The 10,218-nt window shown below is 34.9% G+C and overlaps 1 long non-coding RNA gene across 1 annotated transcript; it reads left to right on the top strand.

Moving 5' to 3' along the window:
- The first annotated feature begins 9,027 nt into the window (after positions 1 to 9,027).
- On the top strand, positions 9,028 to 9,582 carry LOC149222309 (uncharacterized). Its single transcript, XR_016248891.1, has 2 exons — positions 9,028 to 9,387; positions 9,496 to 9,582. It is a non-coding gene; the product is annotated as an uncharacterized LOC149222309 (long non-coding RNA).
- Positions 9,583 to 10,218: the final 636 nt, after the last annotated feature.

The raw sequence follows: 10,218 nt of genomic DNA, 5'->3' as shown, positions 1-10,218 counted from the left end.
GAAGGCTTTTATTTCATGGTTTTGTGAGGTCCATGTCAAGCGCTTCTACAGTCTCATGCAAAATGGCCAAAGTTGTGACACAGGTAGCACTCAATATCTGGTCTGAACAATGGAGCAAAAGTGTTGTAGCTTCTGTTGTTATAGGCATATGGGACTTTTTCTTAATTTCCAATAAATTTGCCTCTAGGGCTTTGATAAAACCCTATATCATTACTCATGTTATATTCCCTACACTCTCAAGCTCTATGTCCATAGTTAGAAGATGCATAGTAATAACCATGAAATGTGCTTGCATACCTGGGTGTATAGGGTCATGTTATCCTAAAGATGTCTCTCTCTTGAGAATATCCAAGGATTTGTTGTTCTCCACTTTTGAATGCTCTTTTATGATCTAGTGCATTGAATGCATCATCTTAACTTCTTGAGGCATTTGCCTTCCAGCTCTCGATGTTGGTTGATTTGTGCAAAACTTTGACTTTCAGCTTCTCTTCATCTTTGGTTTGATACTTCTTTTGATGAGGCTTGTGTTCTTCTTTGACATGTGGCTTCTCTTCATCTTTGGAGTGAGGGTTCTCTTCATGAGGCTTCTTTTCTATCTTTGTCACCCGACATCACTTCCTCTTTGACATCTTCATCCTTGCAGCATGAGGCCTCACTAATATATCCAAAACCTGCTTTGATAAGTTGTGACCTTTGGTAATTGAGAAGGTCATCCAATACCTGTGAGCTCAATTTTTTCTTTAGATTTTCTACTTCTACTCTCATGGTGACAATCTCTTGTTCATGTTTTATGCATTCCTCTTCCTTCTGCTTCATTTGACTTCTTAGAACTTCCTCAATTCTTTTGGATCCTTCAAGTTGCTTCTTCAAGGAGGTGACCTTCTAGCCAAGTTCTTTATCCTGCTTGTCCCACTTATTATGCTTTTCATTTTATGAGTTGGCTTGTCAAAGTGCTTTCCCTATTGTTTTCCTCTTGTAGCATGGTTTTGAGATGATCCGCTTCCTTCTTTTCTTCATCAAGTCCACAATCCTTTTCTGATGTTTGTAGTTTTTTAATTTGAACTTCAAGAAGGTTGATTTCAACTATGGAATATCTCCAATTATCATAATACTTCGTCTTCTGACCTTCGGTTCTTCATGTTACTTATAAAAACTAGTATACATACCTGTGGTCAAATCCATATCTCGTTCCATTTTTTGAAGTTTGTCTTTGAGGGAATTAACATCTTCAAACCAACAACCATCTTATCTTCACCTGCAATCTCCACCAATCAACTCTGAATGCTACGAATCTGCCTTCAAGTGGTTAAGTTTCAAATAAGGACCTGGTTTGATACCAATTGTTAGAAATACTAAGAAAAGGGTGAATCAATATTTCCTTATTTTTTTACAATTGGTTAGAATTCATTAATTATTCATAGAATTAAATAAGAACTTAAAACATAACATGAACAGTACACAAAAATTTCATCTCAACCAAGTGCTTTGTTATGTATGATGTACATACAAATTTACCAGATGAATCTGGAAGGAAGTACAAGACTCCCCACGGTTTTACTAGCAAGACTGGAAGGAAACAATTGCTCCCTGAAATAGGTTTGGGCTCTTGTCCCAGGGAAAATGACCCAACTACATCAAGTTGCTACACTAACACTATCCACTGTTGTCCACTGTTGCCACTATTGTCCACTGTTGCCACTACCACATCTGCTCCAACCTGCCTACTGCAATAACATTGTCATTCCTGTTGCTGCTACTGCTGCTATTCACTGTCCTTGTTGCTGCACTCTGCTACCACAACTTTCCTCTCCCAGTGTACTATTTATGTCGGTAAAATCACTACAATATACAACTTCTCACATGCTACAACATTATTGTCAAAGATACTTTGTTATAATCATCACTGTCAGAGAAATGTTGCCATACATCAGAGACTACTACCATCAACTGTTGTCATCAAGGTCAAAGTTGCAATAAGGCCACAAAACACCTTTCTATTCTCCAACTTACTTCTTGCTCACTTCAACCACCACCTTTGCACATGTAAAAGGGTCTCTACATCCATGGGCTAATGTGTTGTTCTCAGGTATCTCTGCTATACTATCTAGACAGGTCAAGGTCACTGTCATACGCTATCATATAATACATTGAAGTTACTATCATCAACGTCATGTCGTCTCAAACCATGACATGTACCAAGGTTACCGTCAAGGGCATTTCCATGTCAAGATCATAAGGTCATTATTGTCATCAAGAGGATGTTATTGCCTCTAACATGTGCAATTTGATCACGGTATCAAGAAACTCTATCATACACCAAGAATAATGAATATTTCCAAACATTAATGTCAGATAAGGACTATCAGACAAACACTACCAATCATTTCTTCACTATCTTACGTAAAGGCCATCTCAGACATAGGTGATAGTCATAAGCATAGGCTATCACTGCTTAGTATATTAACTATCCATTACTGTAAAGACTATTGCAAGATGATGAAGTTTCCTTCAGAGACAAATGAATTATGTATCACCGAACTATTACCAACATACCTCTCATAATTTTTTAGCACTGTTTGCTAGATTGTTGCTACAAGACTTCTGAAATTTATTGGAATATAATAATAAAACTGCTGGTTCTTCTATCTTCTTACTGCAATTATTATTCAGAAGAACAATTATGCTAAGGAGACCACAAAAACTCAATGATGACCTTCAATACACCAAGATGTCCTATGTATGAAATGCCCACAAATTACCTTGTACTTGCAACACTTCTCAATCTTCATCAACAAACAAACTAATACACAACATTTAGTAATACTGGTATCCAAATCTTTGTTCCTAATTTAAGTTGCTTTAGAGATGATTGAGTTTCAATGCTTCACCTTATAGCATTGTCAGAGACAAAATATGTCTCCAATTAAATTATCAAATGTGAGTTTTAGCAGAAGTGTTATTGCTAAGAAATTAAGGCTCACAGATGACTAGATGTGACCATCTTCAAGTTTAAAATAGCATAGAAAAACCCTCGATGAATGATTTCAACAACAGTGACCCTTTTGTAAGTGTCAAAGATAATAGTAGTCCATAGTTATAGGTAATTAACTCTTTCTCTGAAAAAGTTATAGGTAATTAACTCATGGTCTCAATTCATTTAGAAATTCACCACAAATTAGAGCTAGATATCTTCTTCAAATTGCCTCTTGAATCTCCTGGTGTTTCCAGCTCGCATGCACAGGGGTAATATAATTTTCATATGCTTGTTTTTGCACAGAGGTTGTGCCACAACTGAATGCCTCAAAAAACACATTAATATACTTCAGAATAGCGACATTAAATCACCCAATTACATGACACATAACTGTTGATTCATACGCTCATATTTTCTTCATATCCCAAATAGATTTACAATAGTTAGTGATAAGTGTAATGCCAAAGATGCAGTGACGTTCAAATGCAATGTCACTGTAATAGGGAAGCTGAACCTACAGAAAGCCGAGAATTGCAGAAGATGATCACACAGCTTCAGAAGATGCTCAAGATTTAGACAACTAACACAATGTTCAACAATTTCTTCAACATAGTGATCATCAATAACTAAATCTGGAACTATTCGTGCTCTTTTCGTTCAGAGACTTATGGATCAAGTTTCAGAGACGAGCTCTAGTTTCTAGGTCTTAATCATGAATTAGGGTTGTGTTCATGTGCCTTTTGGGGCCTCACATAAGCCTTTTAAAGATGAGAACGAGCTCCAAAGATCAGAGCTTGAACTTGGTCGCAGAGGGTCGAAACTTTAGACTGCTTCTTGTGCACAAATGTATAAGACATATAGCTGTAAACAAATCTTCTTCAATTCTGTCGTTTTTTTAAGAGCGTGTTCATCTTTAACAATACATGAATGCCTGCAACAGGAGCATGAAATTAAATGAATCCCATAACCCAAAATGTATACCTAGATCCCAAACAAAAGATGCCCAAGGACCTCCTTACTTCGGCCTCCTCAGAAGACCTTCAACAAACGCATAGTCTTTTCTTCTTGCCCTAATGAATGAGTTTTCGTTTATGTATACCAAGATGCCTCTTGGACAGGGAAGGATGAAATCAAAGAGGAGGGAATGTTTTTTAAAACGAAGTCAAATTATTCGAGTGAACAATATGGCCGACTTTGCTATAGAATTTAATTTAAATTTGATCTCTTTAATGAATTTAAACCTTATATGGAGCCAAATTATTATTAGCGGTAGGTGAATATTAATATTGATTTTAATTCAATTTAGATCTCCTACAATAATAATTTTCTCCACACATGTTTAATTAATATTTTTCTAACCAATGAGAAATTGCCACGTCATCCATGCTTTGGGGTTTATGACCACATCAAGGGACTTGGATCTTTAACCAAGAAAATCTCTCTAATCATAAGGTCCACAAAATGCTCTACATATTGTCATAATCAACATGACCAGGAGAATCCAATGGTGAGGGTATCTAAGGAAAATATATTGATCTTTATCTTCAAAATCCTCAACAAATTCGGGGTATGATAATCTTTGAGGGAAACCAAACCCTACAACTAGGGTTTCATCATTGTATCATCCCATCGAGGACATAAATCTATGTAGGACATTAATGATGATATCTTATGCCTGGTATGCTATCATGCACCCACTTTGACATCCTGCACTTTCGTTGTAATCTTGCACCTACCCTCGCTTTGATATCAATGACAACATACTCAACAAGAAGTCGTCATAGATTTTATTAAAGTTCTACCCAAATATAAAGGAAATATTTTCATTATGGTAGCGATAGATAGAATGAAAAATTTCCCCCATTTTTGTTCTCTTTTTCATTCTTTTAAAGCAACTATAATGGCAGAAGCATTCATGGAAACAATGCAAAAGCTACCTAGAATACCAAGATTATTGTAAGTGATAGAGATCCAATTTTCACGGGAAAATTTTGGACTATATTATTTTATTGTTTGGGTAATCAATTGGATCATAACTCATCTAACCATCCTCAATATAATGGGAAATATGAAATTGCCAATAAATGTTTAGAAGGATATGTATGTTTCTTTAAATCTAATAAACAGACACAATGGGTCAAATGGTTTCCTTTGGAAGAATGGTGGTACAAAACATCCTTCCATACTTCATAAAAATGATTTCGTTTATGCCATTTTATGGATATTGTCCCCCATCCCTCATATCACCCTTGAAAGGGAATATAAAGACTCAAGCACTAGAGAACTACATATGACACCAACAAGGGGTTCTAAAACTATTAAAGAAAAACTTGGTTATCATATAAAATAGGATGAAATAAAAAGCATATCATCATCGCAATGAAAGAAAATTCAAAGTGGGGAAATAGGTATCTTTTAGACTACAACCATATAAAAATATGTCCCTCAAGCAAAAAAATAACTACAAAAAATTAGCACCATGGTATTATGGCCCCTGTAAGGTGTTGTAGAGAATTGGAAGTATGGATTACAAATTGCAGTTACCTCCATTTTCTCATGTACATCTAGTCTTCCATGTTTCTTTCTTAAAGAAGGCAGTTGGTGATAAAATCATAGTCCAAACTATTCTACCAAAGATTAATGAGAACAGAAAATTATACTGAAACCAAAAATAATCTTGGAAGCGATAACTAAGTAGCCGATAAATTGAGAAATTATTGAGTACCTCATCAAATGGAAGAACTACCTGTGGAAGAAGCGACATGGGAAGATGAGTTTTTCAATCAAAAACACCCGCAGATAGTCAAGTGTTCAGGAAAACACTTCTTTGAAGAGGAGGGGCATGCTAAGTCCTATATAAGCTCATGTAACTCTAAAACCCCTTATTAATCCCTATATATTAAGTGATTGCATTTCTATTGTTATATTTTTATGTAGGCTAGAACCTAGCATGGTCCCATTTTATTATAATTGTACCATGTGTCTCCTATATATATACTAAGGTGACCTAGTCTTAGGATTATAAAATCTTGTTTAGTACATTGTATTCATTGTACAAGGAAGTCCCCCCTTCAAGATGACTATAATTATTGTTTTCTTATTAGTTTTAAGGTGCAAGGTTCATAACAAAAACACACAACTAATAATTGAATGTAAATATCTCAACAATTCTCCAATATTGTACAAATTTGGTCAAGCTTATCATAAAATACTATGATGGTTTTTATTTATTTCACATTAAAATATTTAATGATTATGTTTGAGATTAAAAGCTCTATCAAGATTGGTGAAAATTTCTAACATGTACAATATTTATTAAGTTTAAATATTAACTTGCACAAAATAAACCTGTGAGCAAAAGAAAACCTAATCTTGAGATTACAAAAATGAGAATTGTGATTTTATTCAACCAATGTATAGAATTATCAAATCCTTGTTTGTTTTTCTCCAAAATGAGCATTCCCTTTTTCTCGATTCCATGCATTTTTATCTATGCACTTTTTCAGTTTCTTATTCTTGTTTCTATCAACATAGACATCAATATGGTGATAATTTTCATATATTTTAGAAACTCCTATAACTCTATTTTCCCCTACCTCATCCCAATCCCAAGATCGTTTCTTCTTCTTGTTTCTATCAACATAGACATCAATGTGGTGATAATTTTCATATATTTTAGAAACTCCTATAACTCTATTTTCCCCTACCTCATCCCAATCCCAAGATCAAGGAGACATATCCTTTGTAGCATTAATGTTTGGAACAACATTTTTTAATTTGGGTGGGATACTCATGAAATGCAGGGAGAAGGTAACATAACTTTTAAATGATCAAACTTATGCATTGGGATTATGCTCTAACATCCACTCTTCATGCATTTTCACATGATTTGAGATATAAAGTGAACAATAAATATCCTCAATAAAATAACATACTTGGTGGCCTTGATGAGGAATTTCCTTTAGTTTTGTGTTTCTTTGGATATGGGAAAGCTATAAATCATAAGCCTATTAGCTTAAATAATAAGCAATGAATGCAATCATACTAGGTAGTCAGGTTCCTAGAGGCCTATAATGCGAGTAAGGTCTCTTTGGCTTTTATAGTATTGTATAGAATTATCACTCTTCAATCAAATGTGGAGGTTTGTCATTACACCAAAACCCACAGGTATTGTTAAACATCCAAACCAGTAACTAGGATCCCCAGGGTGGAAATTACGGATTCTATAGAGGTGCGGTGATTTTTCCAACACCCCCCCCCCCCCCCTCAAACGCAACTCGGGGGAATCGAACCTGGGTCCAAGCTCTGATACCATGTGGAGGTTTGTTGTTACACCAAAACCCACAGGTATTGGTAAACATTCCAAACCAGTAACTAGGATCCCCAGGGTGGAAATTATGGATTCTATAGAGGTGCAGTGATTTTTCCAACATCAAATACCTTAATATCTACAAAAAATTCTTCTTTTCTAATGAGATCTAGAATGAACATGACTCCCATGGTTAACTAGGGTTGAGGTAGGTTCAAAATATGAATATAAGATGAACTGCCCATGCCTCATATGGATACATATATTACATCCTTTTTTACGAGTGTTCATAAAAGTGTTTCATTTTGTGATTGCCGCTAAAGTTTTATATTGTCATTTTTAACACTTTAAAATTATTCGGAAATAGATTTCACTCAATGGATATGAATTATTATTATTATTATTATTAATGCATATATAACCCATCAAAATATTATATTTGAAATTGCAAACATTTGTTTACTACTTTTTATTGAAATTCTAACTTGGTTGTTTATTAAATGTTAACATTTACTAATTGGAAGGTATTTACAATATTCGTTTGAAGGATGTATTTAGCTTACTCTTTTCACTTGAAGTACAACTATTATTCCAACTTTTAACCGTGGAAGGGTTGATTGAATATCTACCCTTCAACTTGAAAATTAAGGGCATTCTTTCAAATTTGATCATCAGTCACAACCACTTATATCATTCTTAATTTTTTTTATAGCTTATACTTTTTATTCAAAACAACTTACTTTATAAAGTTCATTGATTTCACTTAGAAATACTCCACAAGAGTATGAGACGAGATATTGTTACATTAACATTAAATAAAATAAAATTACAATAAAAAATAAAATTAACTTATTATACCTGCCGGCAGGTATATAGCGATCGATATCGCTTTGACTACGAATTAATTTCGTTTGACTTTTTAAATATCAACCGCTATTCAATACTTTAACCAAAGTTTTACGCAAAAAGTGAATTTTTTAAATCATTTAAATATTTTTCGATGGTTTTCATTGGCCATTCAGCTTTGGGGTCTTATTGCCGACGTCGAACTTGCTTTTAACCGAAGTTTTGCCTTTATCCAAAGTTTTTGGAGTATAATTGCAGACGCTGAACTTAAGTTTTGCCTTTATCCAATGTTTTTAAAAGCGAAGTTTATTGGTTTGTGTTTATCTAAAGTTTTACGTTTATCCAAAGCTTTTAAAAACCAACCAAAGTTCTAAATAACTTTATATTTTAATAATATTTTAAAACAATTTGTAGCGATCGATATCGTTGCTGCTAGCATTAGTTTGAACCAAAAAAGGAAGCTTAATATAAAGTTTTTTCGATTTATATCATGTTAAATAAATTTTTAACCCATTGGATATTGACAATTCCATTCGTACAGTTCAGAGTCTTATTACCATTGATCTTTATTTTTTGACGTAAACTTAGGAAATAGATCAAAACATATATCAAAATTCGACCCCAAATCTGATTAATGCTAGCTTTAAAGCCAACATTAAAACATAACATTTTATGTTAACTACTTTCCACATCTATTTGTTATGATTTTCGACATTATTTGGTATGCTTTGCCACATGATGGTGTGCTTCCATGCACCCCTACATTTGTATGTGACTGTTGGCATGTGGCAGTTGGCACGTTGTCCGGCCAACGACCCGTGGCTAGAGCATGATAAAGGCGAGTAGATGCAGTTTCTTGCAGAAGGACAATGAATTCGAGGGCCAAAGGACATATATCATCCATGGTGGTTCTGCTGCAGAAAGACGCCCTGGAGTTTTCCACAAAACTCAGATGTGATTCAAGTTTAGGGTAGGCAAGTGACATTTCAAATCCCGTAGATTCATCCATAGAAGAGAAGAACTGAGGCAGCCTCTCGCAAATTTTCAGCGAATTGGTGCCTGAGATGAGCAGGAAATTCAAAGAGACTCCGTGGAAACGATTCAGTGTCGAGGGACAACGACATGATAAATGTCGCCACAACGAGTGGCAACAGCGAGGGGGTTTTGCAGAGACCGATTTATAAGAATCCGTTCGTCTGTTATGAGTCGGAGGCAACGGGCACCTACTCGAACGGAGACAATTTTCGTTATCCTCACGGTAAGCTTTCCCTTTTCACCTTATTTTTTCATGAATTACATGAAAGTTGAAATAAATAATCCATGGTATATATCTTTATACCTTTCTAGCTGGTGTATTTTTGTACAGAGCTTAGGAAACTTGCGGAGAGCGTCGAGGGTTTAAAGAATGGAGACTTTGCAACATCAGATTAGAAACACAACATTTCTAACTTGAAATCTTAAGCTGTAACTTGAAATCTCAATCTGTATTTAAATAGGGAGGGAGTCCTCCCAAACCTAGAATGCGGATTTTGAAAAAAATGTGGATAAATTCAGAGCCAAGAATGTTTTTATGGGACCCCTTAAAAATCTGATGGAAATCAACATCAGCCCAATTCAGGCACAACAAACTAAGAAGGGTTTAGCAACATCGAAATGGCCTCCTTTTTTACCCATATGGTATTTTTTACCTTTTATAAGTCCTTCGATAATTCATTACAAATCCGCAAAATTGATAAATTGTTTCCATTCCTTGAGTAAGAAATTAGTGGGGTGACTATAGTTTCACCGAGGTGGGTTCCTATCCATTGATTCCAGTAGTACCTCTCTATCTGGTAGGGAGGGGGGCATTAATAGAGTACTTTGGAATAATAGAAGGAAGAACTACGCTCAACAGATGGATCAACATCGATGGATTACTCATTGGTCGAATGTAACTATTAGTGGAATGAGTTTTCCTTTCGAAACCGATTAGGAAAAGTTCTCATTGTAACTAATACATGGGAACCATAGAAGAGAGATAAGGGTGAATACATTACCTTAAAAAATTAGCAGAATCTATGGTGATTGGATCGATGAAGATTGACAATGG

This window comes from Pinus tabuliformis, chromosome Q, assembly GCF_031772625.1.
Source record: "Pinus tabuliformis cultivar Carrire ecotype Pingquan chromosome Q, CPIR1, whole genome shotgun sequence".
In the NCBI taxonomy this organism is placed as follows: domain Eukaryota; kingdom Viridiplantae; phylum Streptophyta; class Pinopsida; order Pinales; family Pinaceae; genus Pinus; species Pinus tabuliformis.
Note: the sequence above shows the minus strand (reverse complement) of the source record. Positions and strands in the feature narration are given on the sequence as shown.